Genomic DNA, 5,244 nt, shown 5'->3' with positions numbered 1-5,244 from the left:
CAACACAAGCTTTTTGCTATCTTGGTGATGATTGGATTTTTGATGGTTTAGAATTTCACTAATGAAGTCTCGTTGTAAAGTATAGTTTCTAAACCAAACAATAATCCTTTCATACAAAAAGTTGTTTGTCACTAGTACAAACCCCTAAAATTTATAAACCAGAGTATTGAACCTCGGGTCGTTCTCCCTAGGAATTACAATAAAGTGTCTTGTGTATATTTTGGGGTTTTTGGGATAAGAGGCAAGAATTGTAAATTGCAAAGGAAATAAACTAATAACTATGAAAGCTCTTGGCAAGGTATGAGAACTAGAAGTCCTATCCTAGCTATCCTTATCAATTATGATGAGAATTGTTTATTACTCCCACTTAGTTAACCTCTAACCATGGAGGAAAGTCAAGTGGATGAATCAATTTGATTCTTCAAGTCCTAATCAACTCATAAAGGAAAGACTAGCTTTAGAGGTATTCAAATCAATTAGCAACTTCTAATTATCAATCAACAAAGGAATTAGATAACTCAAGAGTCACTAATTACTCTACCTAGGCCAAGAGGAACAAAACCTATACTAAAATCGAACCAAGCATTTCATCAAACACTTGGAAGGTACAAAAGAAAAGCAAATGAAATTGACAACAAGAATAGAATCTAACAACAATTATTGCAAGGAATTAACAACAACAATCAAAAGAAGCACAATTATTATGAATTACCTTGAATAGAATGGAAAGAAGAGAGAAAGAACAAGAGTAGATCTACAACAAAGTATAAGAATGACATAAAGAAAATTACAACAAAAGAATAGAAGAATGATGAATGTAACAACAAGGAATAGAGAAGATAGAAGTAGAAGAAGATGAATTAAAATCTAGATCTAAGAACTAAACCTAATCCTAACCCTAATTCTAGAGAGAAGAGAGAGCTTCTCTCTCTAGAAACTAACTATAACTACTTCTAATGAGTGTGTATGAACTAAAGTGAGATAATCTCCCTTTGCTCTTCAATCCTTGGCTTTAAATAGCAGTTTAGGCGCCAAAGTTGGTTGGGATTGGGCCCTACAACCCTTGAGAGTTTGTTGGTCACATTTTCATTAAAAAATTATAAGCCAGCACCGACGCGTATGCGCACAGCACGCGTACGCGTCCATGGGGTGATTCGCAAGGTGCGCACGCGCGTCCATGGGCGAGTTCAACTTCTTTGCCTTTTCATTATTTCTCCACTTTGCATGATTTTCTCTTCACTCCTTTGATCCATTTCTAGCCTTTTCAATATGAAATCACTAAAAAACACATCAAGGCATCTAGTGGAATCAAAGGTGAATCAAAATCATCAAGTTAAAGGCCTAAAAAGCATGTTTTCACATCTAAGCACAAATAAGGAGACAATCACAAAACCATGCTATTTCATTGAATAAATGTGGGTAAAAGGTGATAAAATCTCTTAAAATCAATACAAGATAAACTGTCAAAACGGGGTTTATCACTTGGGCGTTGAACACCCAGTAAGGACCTTCTTACTGGCGTTCAACGCCGGTAACGGTGGCTTTTTGGGCGTTGAATGCCCAGTAAGGACCTCCTTACTAGCATTCAATGCCAATGATGGTTGCTTATTGGGCGTTGAACGCCAGTAATAGTGGCTTTTTGGGCGTTGAATGCCCAGTAAGGTCTTCCTCACTAGCATTCAACACCAGATTGCCCCTTTCAGGTTCGGCTTCAGCCTCTACAGTGATGGCCTTGTACTCTTCTCTTGGGTTTACTTCAGTGTTACTGGCAAGAGTGTTAGGGGTCGTGTCAAGGATTCTCTTGCTCAGCTGACCAACTTGTACCTCCAGATTTCTGATGGAGGATCTAGTTTCTGTTATAAAACTGTGAGTGGTATTAGAGAGTTCAGAGACTATGGTTGCTAAGTCAGAAAGGCTCTGCTTAGAAGTCTCAATCTGCTGCTGAGAAGATGGGAATGGTGGTCTGTTGTTGAACCTATTCTAGGTTCTTCCTCCTTGATTATTGTTGAAGCCTTGCTGAGGCTTGTGTTGTTCCTTCCAAAAAAGGTTTAGGATGATTTCTCCATGAGGAGTTGTAGGTGTTTCCATAGGGTTCTGATAAACCATTATTTTATGATTTATATTGTGTTTAATTTAGTGGTTTTATCAAGTCTTCACCCACTTATTCATATAATTTGCATGTATTTACAATTCCTTCCTAAAATTGTTCTACGATTGAAAACTTTCTTCCTAAAGATCTTTTAATTGTATATTTTTATTCCTCTTTATACCATTCGATGCCGTGATTTGTGTGTTAAGTGTTTCAGGCTTTATAGGGCAGGAATGGCTTAGAGAATGGAGAGGAATCTTGCAAAAATGGAAGGAACACAAGAAATTGAGAAGATGACCAGCGAGAAGTGACGTGGGCGTATGGCTCAAGCGACCGCGCGAAATGGAGGAAATCGCAGTGGTGCGCTTGCGTGCCTGATGCGAACGCGTGGATTGGAAGCTGCACGAGTGACGCGAAAGCTTGGACGACGCGCACGTGTGGCACGGAAAAACGCTGAATGACGCGCATGCATGGACGACGCGTACGCGTGACGTGCACAATCTACAGAATTTACAGAAATACTGGCATGGATTCTGGGTTGCGTTTTAACCCAGTTTTCAGCCCAGAAACACAGATTAAAGCCAGGGAACATGCAGAGACAAAAGAGAACATTCATTCGGCATAATTCTTAGTTTTTAGATATGATTTCACTCCCCCTCTAGGTTTTCTCTCTACACATTCATAGTTCTTAGGATTTGGTTTTTATTGCTTTTTGGATTGGGATATTGAGAAGAGTTATTACCTCCGTAAGACTTCATCACTCTAGTTTGTTCTCTTTACTTTTTTGCTTACTCTTTCATATCCTTAATTTGTTCAGAGTTACAATTAGATTATTTTTAGAATTTATTAATACAAGAACCATTTTTATTTTTAATTGATCTTTTTTATTATTGTCTATCATGTCTTTCTTTATTCCTTATTCTTATTTTGTGAAATTTACATTCATGATGAGCGAGTAGTTCTCTAACTTGATTGGGAGTTGATTGAAAGGAGAACCTTGAGTTAGAATGCTCAAGAGTAAAATTGTAATTGGGTTTATTTTTGGATGGCTCTCTAGTCACTGACGCTAATCCTTCCTAAGGGAGAGGATTAGAACTTGTGAATAGAAGTAGACTTCCAACTTACTTGACTTTCCTTTACCTAGTAAAGGATAACTAAGTAGAGCAACCTTCAATTATCAATTGATCTTGGGAAAACACCAACAAGGATAGAACTTCTGATTAATCTACTCCCGGTCAAGATTTTTATTTAAATTACATCAATTCTCTAATTTAATTTCTTGTTTATCAAACTCAAAACCATTTTGGAAAACCTCTGATTAATAAGACAGCACATCCTCCTACAACTCGTTGGGAGACGACTTGGGATTCATACTCCCAGTATTTTAATTCTAATTTTGTGACAACCCTTCCAAATTGATAAGCGGATTTTTATTGGTTAAGAACTATACTTGCAACGTATCTCTCATATTAATTTCTTAATCTGCCAATTTCTGCCACGTCAGGTTCTCCCATGTAATTCACCTCTTCCATCATGGTTTGATTTGGATCATAGGCATCTCCATCATAGGAGGTGTCATGAGTGCTGCTAGTTGCAGCTTGCACTCCAATCAAGTGCTGAGAGATCATATTGATCTATTGGGTCAATATCTTATTCTAAGCCAATATGGCATTCAGAGTGTCAACTTCCAAAACTCCTTTCTTTTGAGCTACCCCATTGTTCACAGTGTTTCTCTTAGAAGTATACATGAATTTGTTGTTTGCAACCATTTCAATGAGTTCCTGTTTCTCTTCAGGCATTTTCTTCAAGTGGAGTGATCCACCAGCAGAATGATCCAAGGACATCTTGGACATCTCAGATAGACCATCATGGAAAATACCTAGGATAGACCATTCTGAGAGCATGTTAGGAGGACATCTCTTGATCAGTTACTTGTATCTTTCCCATGCTTCATAAAGGGATTCACCCTCTTTTTGTCTGAAGGTTTGAACTTCCTCCCTGAGCTTGCTCATCTTTTGAGGTGGAAAGAACGTGACCAAGAAAGCATTGACCAAATTTTTCCAAGAGTCTAGGCTTTCTTTGGGTTGAGAATTTAACCACATCCTAGCTCTGTCTCTAATAGCAAATGGGAAAAGTATAAGTCTGTAGACCTCAAGATCAACTCCATTAGTCTTAACAGTATCATAGATTTGCAAGAATTTAGATAAGAACTGATGTGGATCTTCTAGTGAAAATCCATGGAATTTGCAATTCTATTGTATTAGAGAGACTAACTGAGGCTTAAGCTTAAAGTTATTAACCTTAATGGTGGGTATAGAGATACTTCTGCCATAGAGGTCAAAAGTTGGTGTAATGAAGCCACCAAGAACCTTCCTTGCATCTTCTCCATTGTTCTGTTCAGCTAACATGTTTGTATTTTTAATTTCTTGTTTGAAAAGTTCTGTGAGGTCTCTTCCGGAGTGTTGTGCTTTAGCTTGTTGCAAACGTTTCCTTAGGGTCCTATCAAGTTTAGGATCAGGATCAAAGAGAGGTTCTTTATCACTGTTCCTGCTCATAAACAAGAAAAAGAAAACAAGAAAGAAAGAGAATGGGAGCTCTTTGTCAAAGAATAGAGAACTTCCTATGAGATGTGAGGAAGAAAGAAGAATAAGGATAAAAGAATGAGATGAAGAATTCGAATAAAGGGGGTAAAGAATTCAAAAATTAAGAAGTGAAAAGAGAAACTAGAATTAAAATATTTTTATTTTTTTATTTATTAATTGAATAGGAAATTAGAATCTAATTAACTAAAAAATTTTGAAAATTGGAAGATGAATTTCGAAAAAAGAAAAGAGAGAAAGAAACAAGAATTTTCCAAAAATAGAAGAGAGAGGAATTAGTTTGGAAGTTTTGAAAAAGAAGAAAGAGAAAACAAGTAACAAATTAAGAAAGATTTGAAAATAAGATAAGACAAGAGATTTGAAACAAGATTTAATTTTGAAATTTAAAATTTGAAAAAATGAGATAGAAATTGAAAATATTTGAAAACGATTTGATTTTGGATTTTGGAATTGAAACAAGATAAGATAAAGATTTGAAAATAAGTTGAAAAAGATAAGATATGATGAAGATTTGGAAAAGATTTAGAAAGATAAGATTTGAAATTGAAATAAGAT

General features: G+C 36.2%; 1 non-coding gene across 1 annotated transcript; it reads left to right on the top strand.

The window, feature by feature from the left end:
• The first annotated feature begins 3,986 nt into the window (after nt 1-3,986).
• LOC127745050 (small nucleolar RNA R71) lies at nt 3,987-4,095 on the top strand. The gene has a single exon (XR_008006239.1). It is a non-coding gene; the product is annotated as a small nucleolar RNA R71 (small nucleolar RNA).
• The last annotated feature ends 1,149 nt before the right edge of the window (nt 4,096-5,244 follow it).

Source organism: Arachis duranensis, chromosome 2 (assembly GCF_000817695.3).
Source record: "Arachis duranensis cultivar V14167 chromosome 2, aradu.V14167.gnm2.J7QH, whole genome shotgun sequence".
NCBI lineage: Eukaryota > Viridiplantae > Streptophyta > Magnoliopsida > Fabales > Fabaceae > Arachis > Arachis duranensis.
This window is presented reverse-complemented; position numbering and strand designations above follow the sequence as displayed.